This window comes from Rattus norvegicus, chromosome 3, assembly GCF_036323735.1.
Source record: "Rattus norvegicus strain BN/NHsdMcwi chromosome 3, GRCr8, whole genome shotgun sequence".
NCBI lineage: Eukaryota > Metazoa > Chordata > Mammalia > Rodentia > Muridae > Rattus > Rattus norvegicus.
In genome coordinates this window covers 113,186,476-113,206,977 of record NC_086021.1, presented here as the reverse complement: position 1 = coordinate 113,206,977, position 20,502 = coordinate 113,186,476, and the positions used below count along the sequence as shown (strand labels likewise).

General features: G+C 40.2%; 1 pseudogene across 1 annotated transcript in view; it reads right to left on the bottom strand.

Moving 5' to 3' along the window:
• The window catches only part of Dcdc1-ps1 (doublecortin domain containing 1, pseudogene 1), a 410,625-nt pseudogene that overhangs the window by 144,440 nt on the left and 245,683 nt on the right, over nt 1-20,502 (bottom strand). Inside the window, exon 21 of the transcript NR_175340.2 lies at nt 7,796-7,934. The product of NR_175340.2 is annotated as a doublecortin domain containing 1, pseudogene 1 (transcript). The remainder of the gene's footprint in view (nt 1-7,795; nt 7,935-20,502) is intronic.

Genomic DNA, 20,502 nt, shown 5'->3' with positions numbered 1-20,502 from the left:
AATTCAAGTTGCTATTACGTCTGTGCCCTACAGAGAGAAATGAGAGAAATGTAGGGGAAAAGAGTGTGTAGATAAGCCTGAGGCCCAGAGGTGTGACTGAGGTAACAAAGAGGAAGCATGGAAACAAACGGGTTAAAGAGATTTTGTGCAATTCCTTTCCTGGGTGATGTGGAGTTACAGGGATGATTTTCTTCCTTTTTCTTATTTTAATTAACTTAATAAAGTGGGCTTAAAAGCTTATATGAGAAGAAAATCAACTCAAATTGCCTCCAAGGCGATTACGTTTCTCTTAAACAATTCCTGCAATTAGGCGGGTCTTCTCCTTTAAAAGGTACCAGCCCCTGCCTCCTTCCTCTAATCCCCGCAACAGAAGACACACCTGGCAGAGGTTGGAGGCCCGCGCTATTTATCAAAACAGACAGACAGCCCTTTTAGCAATTCCATCCCAGCTGTTCAGGGAGGGGCAGCCTCCTCTGTCTTCAGGGCACACGTGGCAAATGAGCTGATTACAGCAACAACGTGATTATGGACAAGACTGCGCTTTGTCTGATAATTACAGAAACAAAAATTGCCCATTCTACAAAGCTGGCCTGAAGAGACCTCCTTCAAGGGTAGACATAAAGAACTTAAACCTGTGTCAAAAGGAAATTCTAGGCAACCGCCTGGTGTAGGTGTTGGGAGGAGTAAATATATAGACATATGTGCACACAGTTCTGTTTAATTCATGCTTGTTTTATTTCTATTTTTATTCAACATCTACTCTACACTCACATTCTGAGAAAGTCTATTTGTGGGTGGGAATAGCCATTTTCTGGAAGGCTTCAAATATATTCCTCTAAAATGTATTCTGATTAGGTATGGTGGCACATGCCTGTCTGTTACCACAGCACAAGCAAGGCTGAAGCAGGAGGATTGCCATGAGCATCAGGCCAGCGAACAATGCATTATGAATTCCAGGTCAGCATGAGCTGTATATAGCATCAGACATTGCTTCAAAAGAACCAATATATACATTCATGTTTTCAATAACTGCTTTGTTATTTTTTAAAAGTCGCTCTCTGACCAACTGTCATGTACGTGTACAGTATACATTTTATACACACGTTGACTGAGTTAGTGAAGAGCCTGTCATTGGCTGTAAGAAAGAGGGATTTGCAAAATATATTTCTGAAAGGCTTTAGGAGTACGCAGTAGTTAGAGCTGTTTGGATAGATTCAAGTTTCTGGGTTTGCTGTGTTTCGGAGCCGTATCTAAGTAACCTCAGAAATATAAGAGAATCGGGCTTGCTTTTTTTTTTTTTTTTTTTTTTTTTTTCCGGGCTTGCTTTTAATACTGGAAAGACTTCAGTCTTCTGACCACTCATAAGAGGTGGCATCAACTAAGAAGCCATCACTAGGTCCTGACTTACCTTTCTCTATGTGGCAGGTAGCAGAGAAAGCCAGTTTTGTAAGAGTGTGTTCCCCACCTGTTTTCTGACTTACACTTGAAAAAGGACATTAAAAGCATAATTCACAACATGAATATTTTATAAATATCTAGTTAAAACAAGAGATCCAAAAATAAAATCAACATATGTTGTTTAAAGCAGCACAGGGCAGAATCATTTCACACAAAAATAACAAAGAAATAGATAGGGAGAGGTCCTTGTAAGGTTTTACTCCCTAACCCTTACATTATTTTAATTTCATTTGGTATGGTTGGATTGGTTTTCTGTACAAGGTTTTGTCATGCAGTTCAGAATGCCTTGGAATTTTAGGCCAGGCTTGTTTTGAACTTGACATCCAACTGCCTTGCAAATTAGGCCTTACCTGTGCACAATTCCATGCCCACCAGCCAATGCTACCACAAAACCTGCTGCACTCTGGAGAGTAGAAACGAAACAAAGATCTAATAGAAACAGGCTTAAACCCTGGGGCTTTGTAACTGTACCTTAGAACCTCAAGGTTCAGAGTGCTGGGATGAGTCTAGGGTTGTGGTTAAGCAAGGAACATGGCTACCACCCAGTTCTACCCTTTGTTTTTATGACTATCCCCGAAATAACAATCCCAGGAGTTTGCATTTGACTTATGTATTTCAGCAGAATTCTGTTCCTGATAACTATTTATTATGTGCTAACTATGTGACTGGCAGTGACTTGTAAGAGTTGGTATTAATATCATGACCTGTGTGACAATTCAACATATGTCAGATCACAGAGACAGAGAGGTTTGTTACTTGTCCTTGCCTATGGTTGCTAAGCAGGGAGTCAACATTAGGACTGCAGCAGCCCAAGCAGACCATGGCACCCCAACTATTATACTACAGCGACTTGGGGAGAATTCAACATAGACCCTACTTGATGAAATAAAGGAGGACACCCTCGCTTAGCCTCAACCCTAGAATCATCCCGGTAGGCTGACCCCTGGGGCTCCAAGGTACAGTTACAAAGCCCCAGGTTTTAAGCCTGTTTCTATTAGATCTCTGTCTTGCTTTTACTCCCCAAGGTGCAGCTGGAGTTTTGGTAGCATTAGCTGGTGGGCAGGGAATTGTGCACAGGTGAGGCCTATTGCTAGCAGCCAGGAACAGAGCCCCCTGGGTTTTCCAAAGGAGGTGCCTTCTGTGTTCTAGCCTTGGTGATCTTAGCAACTTTAAGCCTGTCAACAATATCTGATTTTAAGAATATAGCAGTGTGGGAAGATGGTCATGTACCTTGAAATGTCTCAGGAACTGAAAGTTTAGAGACGGAAACGTCTCACATCATGATCCTGATAAACTCAACGACTGTGATGAATTCAACTGCTGCACCCATTAGTTCCCAGCAAATAGGAGAGAAATTAACTGCAGTTACTAACAACATGACTGTCCCAGAATAGCCTTTTCCCCCTTTTGAAAAAGTTTTGTTTAGCATGATTCAAAACAGTAACAATTCTTTTAGAAAGATCATAGACAAGTTCCAACAAATTGAACTTATCAAGAGTTAACTATGGTTACAAAAGTTTCCTTACTATTCTGAGGGGCCATAAATATAGAGTTTAAACTTTATTAAAACAAAGGTAAATGATGAATACATACCTGGTGCCCACAAGTCTGGCAGTATAACTGCAGTTTTCTAAACTATTGTTTGAGGCTGAGATTGTTTCCTAAACTGTACATTCTGCTTTCCTCCTTGCAAGGGACATTTGGTGGGGTGATGAATAAGAGCTGGATGACTGCCAATTATGATGTACCCGTTCAAACTGCTTAAATCTATGCCAAGAAGTAAAGCTTTTTGCAACAGCACACACCTCGAGTTTGTGTCTGTCTGTCACGCCGAATCCATTCTCTACCTGAAATCCAAGCCTTGGTCCCTCTGCTGACACACTCCCCTAGGTGGTCTGCAGCACCACTCCTCTCCCAACTCCTCCTAGGTCTACCCCAACCCTTTGCCAAATTAGTAAAGTTCATATTTGTGTGTGTGTGTATGTATATGTGTGTGTGTATACGTGTGTGTGTATACGTGTGTGTGTATACGTGTGTGTGTGTGTGTGTGTGTGTGTGTGTGTGTGTGTGTGTCGCCAATTTGCTGCCCTGTACTCAGGTTTATAGGGGTCATCCACTGGAACACGGTCAACCCCTTAGGGGATCAACTCTCCATAGCTCTTCAAGTTATGTCTGGGGCCTCATGAACTGCACCCCACTCCATGCTAGCATATGATGGGTTTGATTGTGTGGGGGCCTGTGTAGACAGCCACAGCTGCTGTGACTTCCTGAGTGCAGCTGCTCTGCCGTATCCAAAGGACAGTCACAGCAGTCCCTTCCTCCATGATGGGCCCTGAGCTGTGGTAAAAGGGATGTTTAGATGTCCCATGTGTGCAGGTGAGTGCTTTGCTGGTACCTATTCTATGATCAGTTATGAGTTACTGTTTGATCACTACCTAGGGCACAAGGAAGCTTCTCTGAAAAAGTATGCCACGGGGAGAGAGATGAGATGTTGGGAGGCAGATTGAAATGATTTGGAGAGCAACAGAGAAGAGAAAATTCTCTTACACAGCAGATGGGGCACTTGAATACCTGAAGAGTATTTTTAAATTATGCATTCATATTCATCAGAATATGTTTTTTTTACTTTATTATAAAAAATTAGAAATAGAAACACCACACCAAAATTAATCATGTGTGCGCATGTGTTGTAGGAAGTGACTGTTTTAATTTCAACTATTTGTTCATGGTCTCATAATCAATAATTCCTACCAATCCTTGAAAAACAGAACAAGACTCAAGGTCAGAATTAAAATAATTAGTTTGTGACGTGGGTGTCACAAACATGAGAACCTGATTCTCCAGGTCAATTGACAAGTAAAATACATCTGAGGTCAACTTTAGATTTTTATAATAGATTTTTTGGAAAAGGAAGTTTTCCAAAAATTATTCTGTTTGGCCTGTTTTGCCTCCTGACCTCCCAGCAAGCTCGCCATCTTCTGTGTCAATGAGTCTCCATAGATAATAGTGTTCTTGGCATGGAGTATGGCTGGGGACCCAAACGGTGCATTTCACACAAATCCTGTGCCTAATAGCAGGTCAGTCTTCCTGGAGAGCAATTCTGTGGCTGGAAGCACTATCTTTGGCTATACCTAAAAAGACATACTTGTTGAAGAAACAGAAAAAAGAAACTTGAACAGCCAAAAATTTTAAAAGTGGGACATATTAAAAAATACCTTTCCTATCATAACAGCAGACATTTGGAAGTTTTGATTTCAGATACTTATATCCAATCAAGATTATAGTACTTGGTGTGCAAACAAAGGTATATAATAAATTATGTTAAAACTAGTATTTTAATTTATTCAGTTTTCCTTAAAATATACATTCTATAATAAGTAGTATGTACTATATGATTATTCTGAGCTGTGGTTCATGGTTTTATCAAACCTCACACATTAGAAATTTCTTTTTGTCTTGGTCTTGTTTTAAAGTTTAAAATCGGGAAATGAAAACAAATGAAAATAGAGAAAAGTAGTTTTAGTAACTCACAAACACACACATATGTACACACACACACATACATACACACATGTACACACATACACATACATGTATACATACATACACACGTATAACACACATATACACATGTACACACACGTATTACACACATATACACGTGTACACTCACACACATGCACACATGTGCACACACATATGTATAACACACATACACACATGTACACTCACACACATACACACACATACACACATACACACATGTACACACATACACACATGTACGCACACATACACACGTGTACACACATACACACATGTACACACATACACACATGTACGCACACATACACACGTGTACACACATACACACATGTACACACATACACACATGTACGCACACATACACACGTGTACACACATACACACATGTACACACATACACACATGTACGCACACATACACACGTGTACACACATACACACATGTACACACATACACACATGTACGCACACATATACACATGTACACACACATACACACATACACACACATGGACACACACGCACACAGACACACACAGGAGTGACTTAAATGTGACAACAGGAGGAAGGAAGCATGCTATGGAAACGTGAGGCCATATAGCAGAATGAGTGGCATGATAGCTTCACTGCGACTGCTCTAGGGTTTGACTCCCTAACTTTCTAGCTCTTCAGCCAAGACAGTTCCATTTCTCTGTCCCTCAGTTACCTGATTTATAAATTAGGGGTAATATTAATAACTAAATTCACATAGTAATAAGTATAGAGCCATCACATAGGACACATGCACACATATTCATGATAAAACTTGTTACTTTTACAGAAACAAGGGCAAGGAGACAGAATTCCAGATGGATACTGTATGAAAAGTTAAATCCCTGAGGAACAACAGAAAAACCTGTGAAATGTCCCAGAAAATGTAAGATATTCAGAAGAAGGATATGTACTATGCCACAGAGTATTTACAGATTCAGACAGAGAATAGTTCTGTTAAATAAATAACCAGATGTTTGGTGTTAATATTAAGCACACAGATGTGTGTGTGTGGTTAACCTGCGTCCTAACTTGGCAAGCTTTAGAAGCATTCGGAGCCACAGCCCTGGGTGTATCTTTAAGGGAGTTTCCAGGAGTGGCTAAGGGAGGCTTAAATCTGAATTAAACGGAGACCAGCATTCCTCTCTGCCTGACCAGCATTCCTCTCTGCCTGACCAGCATTCCTCTCTGCCTGACCAGCATTCCTCTCTGCCTGACCAGCATTCCTCTCTGCCTGACCAGCATTCCTCTCTGCCTGACCAGCACTCCCCTCTGCCTGACCAGCATTCCTCTCTGCCTGACCAGCACTCCTCTCTGCCTGACCAGCATTCCTCTCTGCCTGACCAGCATTCCTCTCTGCCTGACCAGCATTCCTCTCTGCCTGCTTTCTGTCTGGACAGTGTGAAGAACCACACCCTGCACCATGCACATGTTCTTTAATTGGCCGTGAGGGACTGTACTCCCTCAAACCTGAGTCTAGATAACTCTTCTCCACGCAGTTTGCTTTTGATGGGTATTTTGCCTTGTCAAGCGCTGTCTTAAGGCAGCTGTTTGACAAACGTTTGTTAAGTTAGTAAGATGTAAGGCAATTTAGTTGCATGATTTTTAACAAAGGACAGATTAATGTGATTGTTTAATGAAGGCAGTTAAAACAGAGCTACCATCATTGAAACTAACCTCAAAGCCTGGATACACACAGAGAAAAGTCTAGTCTTATGAGACAGCAAATAAAGGTTAAGCTATAGCATTTAGAAAATGGATCGATAAGCTATAGCATTTAGAAAGTGGATCGATACTAGTGTTTTCTGCTTACAGATGGAGCTATGGTTATTCAAAGATGGTCAAATCTCAAAAATTTTAAATGAAAGACATCAAAAATAGACACAACAGAAAAAGTGCAACTAGAAAGATAAAACATAAAATGTGACATATTTCCAAAGTTATAAGGTCTTATCACCAGTCATCTGCCTAACTAGGGTGAAAATACAGCCTTCCCAGTTACTGGGAGACACTGGAACATTTATCAAGGCACTGACATTGGTGAAACATCACTTTCCACATGCACAAAAAATTGGACAAAATAGCAGTTACTTCAGAATATTTAAAAATGATATTAAATATAAGAACATACAGAAAGTGCCCTGCGCTGAACTGATACAGAAAAGAAATTAACAGAACTTATGTATTGTTGATTTAAAATATGATTATAACTGCTAAAGACAAAAGAGCACATATGTTCTGCTGAAAGACAAAAGGTAAGTTAATGTGAATAAATTTCAATTTATGTTTTAAATCATTGATAACGAAACACTGAGAAGTCCTGAGTGACACAAAAGCAAACCTCACAGTTGATTTTGTCAGTTAGGAACCATTACCACCCCCCCCAAAAAAAATAAAAACCATAAAAGTATCCTACATCCTCTTTCATCATGGAGGTTGCTTGCTATAGAAGGAAACAGTTGTGATCTAAAAAAGTTAAACCAATATCATTATGAGTTTGCAACTTCTCTGGGGTTAATCTGTTCATGTGGATATGGAGAAAAGACCTCAATTACATTGGCTCAAAGTATAGCATATTAGATATGTAATCTGGTACATTTCATGAATGTCATGTCAACTACGCAAGGATATTTGATAAGGATATAGGCATCTTATTAGAATACAAAGATTAATGAGCAATGAAGACGTCTTGCCTACCGTGTAGGAGTCTCACACTGAGAGTAAACCGACTCTATCTCAGATTGAGGGGGATTTCTACTTACATGGCTGGGTCTGATAACTGGTTCACTCAGCGATGTGCAGTAGGTTTTAGTGTTTGAGCTAGGCGATGTTTCAGGTGCTGCGTGCACCCTGCAGAGATGAAAAGGTCGATATCTTCTTTCCCGTCATGCGGTTTAGATTCTCAAGAGGCAGAAAACATAAGATATAGCAAATAAATAAGGAGAAGATTCTAGAGTGCAGTTCGTGGTCTGAGGGAAACCACACGGAGCTGGAGAGCATGGGTGGTATCCAGAGAACACGGGACAGTGCCCTCTACATGCCTCAGGACAGCTCCTAAGCACTCACTCATTTAATGAGCATTTTCTATTGCACTGTCTTTGGGCCAGCACCATTCCAAACACCTGATAACTATCAATCACTTAATCCTGAAGGTCTGTGCTGTTATTTTTAGTAATTTAAAAATGAACAAGTGGAAATAGATTGGCGTAAACTATCAGGGTGAGGTCACATGGCTATGGAGAATTTGGACCCAGGAAATTTGGCTGCCCAGTCTGAGCCCTAACGTCTAGACTGTGCTGTTGGCTGATGGGTCATCTATGCTGATCCTCAAAACCATCTGAGTTGGTCAGCTGATGACATGGATCGTCTCATTCAATCCTCACATGCATCTAAGGATTCATTTTGCAGTCCTGGCCAGAGACCACACTTGTACCTATGTGGTTGTGTCCCCAGTCTTTTCTTAGTCGCTTCATTTTATCGCCGCTAGATGGCATTCCTGTGGACTTACTATGTGCAAAAGCACTAAGACAATAAGACTTTATATTGTTCTGTTGTACAAAATGGAACACAGAAAAACTAAATCTCATTCCCATGCTTGATACCATACCCTGCTCAATTACTTATTTTGAGCAAAACCCACAGACATCCTGACATTCTAACAAATCTCTCCTTTCACAATAGTGATTGCACCCTGGTCTATGTCTAGTTCTCTGCAATTGCCACTCTTCCCTCAAGCAGTGTAAAATAAAATTAAAACAATACAAGTTGAACATCTCTAAAGTGAAAATCTGGAATGCTCCAAAATTGAAAAGTTTTATCGCCAACATGGTGGAAAATGGTGGAACATCTGATACCGCATGATACATCACAGTTAAAATATATTTGTGCCAAAAATATATAAAATTACTTAGGACTGGGTGGCTATGGTGTGTAGGAAGTATACATGAGCTCTGTGTTTGACCTGGGTTCTTCCCAAGATCGCTGATGCACACGAAAACACTCCAAAATCTCCCTCTTCTCCGGTCTGAAGTTCATAACATTTCTAGCTCCACGTGTTTTGGATAAGATGCACCAGTCCAGCATATTACAAAAGTAATCATGACACACGAGGAAATGATAGAAGGAGATACAAACTCAGGATTCTTTACCAACCTTGGACAACTCAACCAACTTCATTAGGGTTTGAATTACTCATTGTACTTTGAGAAGTGTGGGCCTGCATGACAGGCTAAAAACTTGCTCATACAGGGGAAAACACAAAAGTTTGTGAAATATTAATATACACAATTGAAATAATAACAAACATAATCTTGTGCTATACTGGGCTGCATCTTATCATCTTCACTAAGTTACAGAGCAAGCAAGTCCTGCCAGGTGTCAATATTGTCTTAGAAAAGCATTCCTGAAAATAAAAATAAAGGAAAACCTATACAATTTCTCTTGTGAATTAGACAACCTTTTCAGTCCTTCACATTTTAGCTGCAAAACATGAGTTCCTGCTATAAGGCAGCATTTGAACATCACTAAAATTGCTACTTCCATTTCTTTGACCTCACTACAACTGCTTTGTTCTAGTGATCTCAAGTCGTATGCAACATGTATGTATGGTAAAGACACTGCTATGGGTGTAGATGTTTTGTGAGGCAACCTCCAGCTCCTCCTGAGAACCAGCTTTCCTTTAGGCGCAGCCTAAGTGTGTTATATAGCATTCAGTTTCTTCCCAGATACTCCTTCTCAGAGGGAAGCTCTTTAAGCTTCAGGTTGTAAACAACTCAAAAGGTTCAGAAATACCCTGAAACTAATCAGATGCAGTAGGCTCCTCCATACCAAGATTTATAAAAGGACTGCTGAGAGAGACACTCTCAGACAAGTTGAACTGCCTGCAAAAGACAGGACAAGTCAAACAGCCTAGAAGTTCAGACCCACTGAGCTGCCTGGAAGAGACATTCTCCAACCTATTGAGCTAGGCTGTGCAGTGAGATCTAAGTTTCTGGTTTCAATGAGTCATTGCCCATGTTTGGATGGCCTTTTGTAATAAAGCTACCTTTAAGTCATTTCTGTCTCTGAAAGTAACCCCTTGCCTACACCCTCATAGTAGCCCAAACTAAATTCATTGATTAGCCAACTTGTGCTTCAGTGTTTTTTAAAATATCATTTTTAAATATTCTGAAGTAACTGCTATTTTGTCCAATTTTTTGTGCATGTGGAAAGTGATGTTTCACCAATGTCAGTGCCTTGATAAATGTTCCAGTGTCTCCCAGTAACTGGGAAGGCTGTATTTTCACCCTAGTTAGGCAGATGACTGGTGATAAGACCTTATAACTTTGGAAATATGTCACATTTTATGTTTTATCTTTCTAGTTGCACTTTTTCTGTTGTGTCTATTTTTGATGTCTTTCATTTAAAATTTTTTTTACTTTTGTCTGTATATTTCCTGTCTAGAGTGAGTAGATATTTGTTCATGCCTCTCCAGTATGTCACACAATGTGTTCCAGTTAAGTTAAGCCATCCCCCATTACCAAGCTCCAGGGCTGGAGCACTATATTAAGATTCTAGTATTTTAAGATTACCCAAAATATTTAAGGTTAAGAATATTAAAAGACTTTTTAAGTTGCTCTAGTTACTCCTGGAGAAGTCACTGCCACAGAATTACAATATATGTCCCATTTCTCAATAAAACTTGCTCCAGTGACACTCCTTCCCCACCCTAATCCTGTCACTCCTGATTCTCCTTTGCAGTCTCTCTTTGTCTTATATGTCCCATGTGTCCTATTGCCCACCAACTGTCTTCATAATCTCTTACTACCCTCTCTCGGTCTCCTTTCTAGTCTCTTAAGCTTTATCCATATTTGCACTAGAGATCATAGAGACAGAGGTAGATATAGATGATATCTATAGATGCACAAACACATAAAGTATACATTATAGGCTTAGATTTGTGCATGGGAAGAATGTGACTGGTGTTTGTTTGTGTTTGTCTTTCTGAGTTTGGGTCTGTTCAGTCTACAGTTTCGCGTAGGGACTTTTCTAAGAACAAACCTTACATGTCACTGTTATATACTATTTCTATCAGGTGGAAAGGTTTTGAGCTCCTGTAATGTGGCAGCCATTATGCATGTGCAGATCACTAAATGGTGATACTTGGATCCATCAGTGACGCGGAAACTTAATCACAGAGTATCTTAGTGGCTGTTATTAGACAGGAGCTGACAAACACAAAAACCATGCTTCTACTTTGGTAAATACAATTATAAAAACATGCGTGACGATGAAATAATCAGTGAGCCAAGATCTGGTCCACTTCTCTTCCCATTTATATTCTTTGACAAAAGTTTAGTAATCAACAAATAATAGGCACCAATAGCCATTAAGAGCCAAAGCTTTTTGCCTTCTAATGTATCTGAAATTCAGCTCTACATAAATCTTTGTTGAAAGTTAAAAGAGTTACACGATCTGGCAAAAAAAAAATAAATAAAGCCCAAGAATACATAACAACTTTCCTAAGAGGAGACTATGATACATATTTATATCCTCAAGTTTGGAGATAATTGCAGTTCGATTGATCTAATTTCTTTCATTCGATAAAGATAAAGTTATATGTGTAAAGCATGCCTATAGCTTACCATCATTATATTATATTATTATGCACACAGGAATGGATACAGAAAATGTGGTACATCTACACAATTATAAAAAACAATGACTTCATGAAATTCGTAGGCAAATGGATGGAACTAGAAAATATCATCCTGTGTGAAGTAACCCAATCACAAAAAAAAAAAAAAAACAAAACACACACACATGATATACACTCACTGATAAGTGGATATTAGCCCAAAAGCTCGAATTACCCAAAATTCAATCCACAGACCACATGAAGCTCAAGAAAAGGCAACCAAAGGGCCGATGCTTCAGTCCTTCTTGAAAGGGGGAACAAAAATATTCATAGGAGGAGATATGGAGACTACGTTTGGAGCAGAGACTGAAGGAATGGCCATTCAGAGCCTGCCCCACCTGGGGATCCAGCCCACAGACATACAGCCACCAAACCCAGACACTATTGCTGATGCCAAAAAGTGTATGCTGACAGGAATCTGATAATAGCTGTCTCCTGAGAGGCTCTGACACAGCATGACAGATACAGAGGCGAATGCTAGCAGCCAACTATTGAACTGAGAACAGAGAGAGACCCAACCGCCTGGTCAGGTGGGCACTTCTGAGGCTGCAGAGCGGAAGAGACCACCAACACTGCTCACCCCTGCCCACATCCCTGGCCCAAGAGGAAACTGTATAAGGCCTCTGGGCTCCCGTGGGGGAGGGCCCAGGAGCGGCACCCCTGCCTGAGACACCGCTGGAACCTGAAGGAAATAGACTGGATAAACAGTTCTCTGCACCCAAATCCCGTAGGAGGGAGAGCTAAACCTTCAGAGAGGCAGACAAGCCTGGGAAACCAGAAGAGACTGCTCTCTGCACACACATCTCGGACGCCAGAGGAAAAAGCCAAAGACCATATGGAACCCTGGTGCACTGAAGCTCCCGGAAGGGGCGGCACAGGTCTTCCTGGTTGCTGCCGCTGCAGAGAGCCCGTGGGCAGCACCCCACGAGCGAACTTAAGCCTCGGGACCACAGGTAAGACCAAATTTTCTGCTGCAAGAAAGCTGCCTGCTGAACTCAAGACACAGGCCCACAGGAACAGCTGAAGACCTGTAGAGAGGAAAAACTACACGCCCGAAAGCAGAACACTCTGTCCCCATAACTGACTGAAAGAGAGGAAAACAGGTCTACAGCACTCCTGACACACAGGCTTATAGGACAGTCTAGCCACTGTCAGAAATAGCAGAACAAAGTAACACTAGAGATAATCTGATGGCGAGAGGCAAGCACAGGAACCCAAGCAACAGAAACCAAGACTACATGGCACCATCGGAGCCCAATTCTCCCATCAAAACAAACATGGAATATCCAAACACACCAGAAAAGCAAGATCTAGTTTCAAAATCATTTTTGATCATGATGTTAGAGGACTTCAAGAAAGACGTGAAGAACTCCCTTAGAGAACAAGTAGAAGCCTACAGAGAGGAATCGCAAAAATGCCTGAAAGAATTCCAGTAAAACATAAATAAACAAGTAGAAGCCCATAGAGAGGAGACACAAAAATCCCTGAAAGAATTCCAGGAAAACATAAATAAACAAGTAGAAGCCCATAGAGAGGAGACACAAAAATCCCTGAAAGAATTCCAGGAAAACACAACCAAACAGTTGAAGGAATTAAAAATGGAAATAGAAGCAATCAAGAAAGAACACATGGAAACAGCCCTGGATATAGAAAACCAAAAGAAGAGACAAGGAGCTGTAGATACAAGCTTCACCAACAGAATACAAGAGATGGAAGAGAGAATCTCAGGAGCAGAAGATTCCATAGAAATCATTGACTCAACTGTCAAAGATAATGTAAAGCGGAAAAAGCTACTGGTCCAAAACATACAGGAAATCCAGGACTCAATGAGAAGATCAAACCTAAGGATAATAGGTATAGAAGAGAGTGAAGACTCCCAGCTCAAAGGACCAGTAAATATCTTCAACAAAATCATAGAAGAAAACTTCCCTAACCTAAAAAAAGAGATACCCATAGGCATACAAGAAGCCTACAGAACTCCAAATAGATTGGACCAGAAAAGAAACACCTCCCGTCACATAACTGTCAAAACACCAAACGCACAAAATAAAGAAAGAATATTAAAAGCATAAGGGAAAAAGGTCAAGTAACATATAAAGGCAGACCTATCAGAATCACACCAGACTTCTCGCCAGAAACTATGAAGGCCAGAAGATCCTGGACTGATGTCATACAGACACTAAGAGAACACAAATGCCAGCCCAGGTTACTGTATCCAGCAAAACTCTCAATTAACATTGATGGAGAAACCAAGATATTCCATGACAAAACCAAATTTACACAATATCTTTCTACAAATCCAGCACTACAAAGGATAATAAATGGTAAAGCCCAACATAAGGAGGCAAGCTATACCCTAGAAGAAGCAAGAAACTAATCGTCTTGGCAACAAAACAAAGAGAATGAAAGCACACAAACATAACCTCACATCCAAATATGAATATAAAGGGAAACAATAATCACTATTCCTTAATATCTCTCAATATCAATGGCCTCAACTCCCCAATAAAAAGACATAGATTAACAAACTGGATACGCAACGAGGACCCTGCATTCTGCTGCCTACAGGAAACACACCTCAGAGACAAAGACAGACACTACCTCAGAGTGAAAGGCTGGAAAACAACTTTCCAAGCAAATGGTCAGAAGAAGCAAGCTGGAGTAGCCATTCTAATATCAAATAAAATCAATTTCCAACTAAAAGTCATCCAAAAAGATAAGGAAGGACACTTCATATTCATCAAAGGAAAAATCAACCAAGATGAACTCTCAATCCTAAATATCTATGCCCCAAATACAAGGGCACCTACATACGTAAAAGAAACCTTACTAAAGCTCAAAGCACACATTGCACCTCACACAATAATAGTGGGAGATTTCAACACCCCACTCTCATCAATGGACAGATCATGGAAACAGAAGTTAAACAGTGATGTCGACAGACTAAGAGAAGTCATGAGCCAAATGGACTTAACAGATATTTATAGAACATTCTATCCTAAAGCAAAAGGATATACCTTCTTCTCAGCTCCTCATGGTACTTTCTCCAAAATTGACCATATAATTGGTCAAAAAACGGGCCTCAACAGGTACAGAAAGATAGAAATAATCCCATGCGTGCTATCGGACCACCACGGCCTAAAACTGGTCTTCAATAACAATAAGGGAAGAATGCCCACATATACGTGGAAATTGAACAATGCTCTACTCAATGATAACCTGGTCAAGGAAGAAATAAAGAAAGAAATTAAAAACTTTTTAGAATTTAATGAAAATGAAGATACAACATACTCAAACTTATGGGACACAATGAAAGCTGTGCTAAGAGGAAAACTCATAGCGCTGAGTGCCTGCAGAAAGAAACAGGAAAGAGCATATGTCAGCAGCTTGACAGCACACCTAAAAGCTCTAGAACAAAAAGAAGCAAATACACCCAGGAGGAGTAGAAGGCAGGAAATAATCAAACTCAGAGCTGAAATCAACCAAGTAGAAACAAAAAGGACCATAGAAAGAATCAACAGAACCAAAAGTTGGTTCTTTGAGAAAATCAACAAGATAGATAAACCCTTAGCCAGACTAACGAGAGGACACAGAGAGTGCGTCCAAATTAACAAAATCAGAAATGAAAAGGGAGACATAACTACAGATTCGGAGGAAATTCAAAAAATCATCAGATCTTACTATAAAAACCTATATTCAACAAAATTTGAAAATCTTCAGGAAATGGACAATTTCCTAGACAGATACCAGGTATCGAAGTTAAATCAGGAACAGATAAACCAGTTAAACAACCCCATAACTCCTAAGGAAATAGAAGCAGTCATTAAAGGTCTCAAAACCAAAAAGAGCCCAGGTCCAGACAGGTTTAGTGCAGAATTCTATCAAACCTTCATAGAAGACCTCATACCAATATTATCCAAACTATTCCACAAAATTGAAACAGATGGAGCCCTACCGAATTCCTTCTATGAAGCCACAATTACTCTTATACCTAAACCACACAAAGACACAACAAAGAAAGAGAACTTCAGACCAATTTCCCTTATGAATATCGACGCAAAAATACTCAATAAAATTCTGGCAAACCGAATTCAAGAGCACATCAAAACAATCATCCACCATGATCAAGTAGGCTTCATCCCAGGCATGCAGGGATGGTTTAATATACGGAAAACCATCAACGTGATCCATTATATAAACAAAGTGAAAGAACAGAACCACATGATCATTTCATTAGATGCTGAGAAAGCATTTGACAAAATTCAACACCCCTTCATGATAAAAGTCCTGGAAAGAATAGGAATTCAAGGCCCATACCTAAACATAGTAAAAGCCATATACAGCAAACCAGTTGCTAACATTAAACTAAATGGAGAGAAACTTGAAGCAATCCCACTAAAATCAGGGACTAGACAAGGCTGCCCACTCTCTCCCTACTTATTCAATATAGTTCTTGAAGTTCTAGCCAGAGCAATCAGACAACAAAAGGAGATCAAGGGGATACAGATCGGAAAAGAAGAGGTCAAAATATCACTATTTGCAGATGACATGATAGTATATTTAAGTGATCCCAAAAGTTCCACCAGAGAATTACTAAAGCTCGTAAACAACTTCAGCAAAGTGGCTGGGTATAAAATTAACTCAAATAAATCAGTTGCCTTCCTCTATACAAAAGAGAAACAAGCCGAGAAAGAAATTAGGGAAACGACACCCTTCATAATAGACCCAAATATTATAAAGTACATCGGTGTGACTTTAACCAAGCAAGTAAAAGATCTGTACAATAAGAACTTCAAGACACTGAGGAAAGAAATTGAAGAAGACCTCAGAAGATGGAAAGATCTCCCATGCTCATGGATTGGCAGGACTAATATAGTAAAAATGGCCATTTTACCAAAAGCAATCTACAGATTCAATGCAATCCCCATCAAAATACCAATCCAATTCTTCAAAGACTTAGACAGAACAATTTGCAAATTCATCTGGAATAACAAAAAACCCAGGATAGCTAAAGCTATCCTCAACAATAAAAGGACTTCAGGGGGAATCACTATCCCTGAACTCAAGCAGTATTACAGAGCAATAGTGATAAAAACTGCATGGTATTGGTACAGAGACAGACTGATAGACCAATGGAATAGAATTGAAGACCCAGAAATGAACCCACACACCTATGGTCACTTGATTTTTGACAAAGGAGCCAAAACCATCCAATGGAAAAAAGATAGCATTTTCAGCAAATGGTGCTGGTTCAACTGGAGGGCAACATGTAGAAGAATGCAGATCGATCCATCTTTATCACCCTGTACAAAGCTTAAGTCCAAGTGGATCAAGGACCTCCACATCAAACCAGACACACTCAAACTAATAGAAGAAAAACTAGGGAAGCATCTGGAACACATGGGCACTGGAAAAAATTTCCTGAACAAAACACCAATGGCTTATGCTCTAAGATCAAGAATCGACAAATGGGATCTCATAAAACTGCAAAGCTTCTGTAAGGCAAAGGACACTGTGCTTAGGACAAAACGGCAACCAACAGATTGGGAAAAGATCTTTACCAATCCTACAACAGATAGAGGCCTTATATCCAAAATATACAAAGAACTCAAGAAGTTAGACCGCAGGGAAACAAATAACCCTATTAAAAAATGGGGTTCAGAGCTAAACAAAGAATTCACAGCTGAGGAATGCCGAATGGCTGAGAAACACCTAAAGAAATGTTCAACATCTTTAGTCATAAGGGAAATGCAAATCAAAACAACCCTGAGATTTCACCTCACACCAGTGAGAATGGCTAAGATCAAAAACTCAGGTGACAGCAGATGCTGGCGAGGATGTGGAGAAAGAGGAACACTCCTCCATTGTTGGTGGGATTGCAGACTGGTAAAACCATTCTGGAAATCAGTCTGGAGGTTCCTCAGAAAATTGGACATTGAACTGCCTGAGGATCCAGCTATACCTCTCTTGGGCATATACCCAAAAGATGCCTCAACATATAAAAGAGACACGTGCTCCACTATGTTCATCGCAGCCTTATTTATAATAGCCAGAAAAATGGAAAGAACCCAGATGCCCTTCAACAGAGGAATGGATACAGAAAATGTGGTATATCTACACAATGGAATATTACTCAGCTATCAAAAACAACGACTTTATGAAATTCGTAGACAAATGGTTGGAACTGGAAAATATCATCCTGAGTGAGCTAACCCAATCACAGAAAGACATACATGGTATGCACTCATTGATAAGTGGCTATTAGCCCAAATGCTTGAATTACCCTAGATCCCTAGAACAAACGAAACTCAAGACGGATGATCAAAATGTGAATGCTTCACTCCTTCTTTAAATGAGGAAAAAGAATACCCTTGGCAGGGAAGGGAGAGGCAAAGATTAAAACAGAGACTGAAGGAACACCCATTCAGAGCCTGCCCCACATGTGGCCCATACATATACAGCCACCCAATTAGACAAGATGGAGGAAGCAAAGAAGTGCAGACCGACAGGAGCCGGATGTAGATCGCTCCTGAGAGACACAGCCAGAATACAGCAAATACAGAGGCGAATGCCAGCAGCAAACCACTGAACTGAGAATAGGTCCCCCGTTGAAGGAATCAGAGAAAGAACTGGAAGGGCTTGAAGGGGCTCGAGACCCCAAAAGTACAACAATGTCAAGCAACCAGAGCTTCCAGGGACTAAGCCACTACCTAAAGACTATACATGGACTGACCCTGGACTCTGACCCCATAGGTAGCAATTAATATCCTAGTAAGAGCACCAGTGGAAGGGGAAGCCCTGGGTCCTGCTAAGACTGAACCCCCAGTGAACTAGACTATGGGGGGAGGGCGGCAATGGGGGTAGGGTTGGGAGGGGAACACCCATAAGGAAGGGGAGGGGGGAGGGGGATGTTTGCCCGGAAACCGGGAAAGGGAATAACACTTGAAATGTATATAAGAAATACTCAAGTTAATAAAAAAAAAAAGAAAGAAAGAAATAACTGAAGGGGCTTGTAACCCCATAAGAACAACAATACCAACCAAGCAGAGCTCCCAGGGACTAAACCACTTCCCAAAGACTACACATGGACAGCCCCATAGCTCCGTCTGCATATGTAGCAGAGAATGGTCTCCTTGGGCACCAATGGGAAGAGAAGCCCTTGGTTCTGCCAAGGCTGGACCCCTCAGTGTAGGGGAATGTCAGGGCGGGGAGGCAGGAAGGGGTGGGTGGGGAGGGGGAACACCCTCATAGAAGAAGGGGGAGGGGGATGTAATAGGTGGTTTATGGACTGGAAACTGAGAAGGGATAACATTTGAAATGCAAATAAAAGTATTTAATAAAAAATGAAGCAGAAATGCTTGCAGTTGCTTTAGATCTAGCGCTTAATCCCAATATTAACGCATGTGAAGATGGGGGAGGAAGCTGCCTGAACACTTAGCATGTGCTGAGAGTTGAACTGGGTGTTAGGTGCTCACAATCTCATTTACATTCCACAGTCTTCACTATTACTTCTCTGTATATAAGGAAACTGAATATCAGAACTGTTAAATAAATGACCTCTCTTCCTGATCCCCAAATGAAAAACCACACAGGGAGCACCAGAGACAGCCAGGACCAAGGTTCTGAAGATTCCGTGCGGAAGTGACACCATCTGCCATACCAAGCACACAGTGAGCATTTGTCACACGAGTGGATTACTGAGACAGGGAGGACTTCATGTTTCCCATTTCCAATGACAAACTGCCTCATTTGAGTATGGACACATAACAGTGTAGGGGTCTAGGCAATGTAGAAGGCTTAGCAATGAGAATTACATTTTCACCCTAACTTGAAACTCATCAAGACTTAGAAACTGCAGCCCAGCTGTGCAGGACATCTGAACATAACTGATTCCACTCACCTGGTTTCTAAGTCACCAAATGGGCCCAAGAGATTATGAATTTTTAGTTTTAAAAAACATAGACTTGTGAGAAGCATAGAGATAATAAAAGGTCAGTCTAAAAGGATTTCATTTTGTAATTTCAAGTAGATGAAATGACAGTTGGGATGGTTATACGTACACTATAGTACTCTTAAATAACTTGAAATAAAAGATAGTTCTACAGGAATATATAGAAATCACTCATTTAATAAAGAATGGTGTTTCATACTTCTGATTATGTATGTGAAATAAACATAATTCTAAGACATAGATGTATAGCATAACAGTTTTGATTAACTTTAAAGTTCAAATTAAACACAAAGGAAACTATAAGTATATGCTTTATGTTTGAAAAAAGAAATGTTATAAGTAACAAATTCAGGCTTCTTTCTTTGATTATAAAAGCACAAACTTCATAAAATAAAAGAGAAAAACCAGAAATCTAGGCTATTAATCAAATGGATTTTAGAGTATTACATTTCTATAATCTAAGCCAGAACTCCACTTGTAGATCAGCAGAGATTTATGACATGACAGATCGTGAAAAACATGGTCTTCCTGTTCTTACAGACTACTGACCACCAAGATTCAAGCAGACAACAGAAGGGACATCCTTACTAAATGTTTTCTGATTAAGTAAATGCATCTGGACAAGAATGAGAGATGTTTGTTACAGTGAAATCTACACACTGGACATTTGAAAACTAACTGTCCCATAATCAAGAAGGATGATGAAGTAAATACATATAATGTCACTAGACATAAACCAAAATGATTCATGTGTAAAGAAATAGAAAATGAAGCATGTGCTAGATAAGCCATTAACCAAATATCAACAAATCACTCCAAAAATGCTCTCCACTCATGGGTAA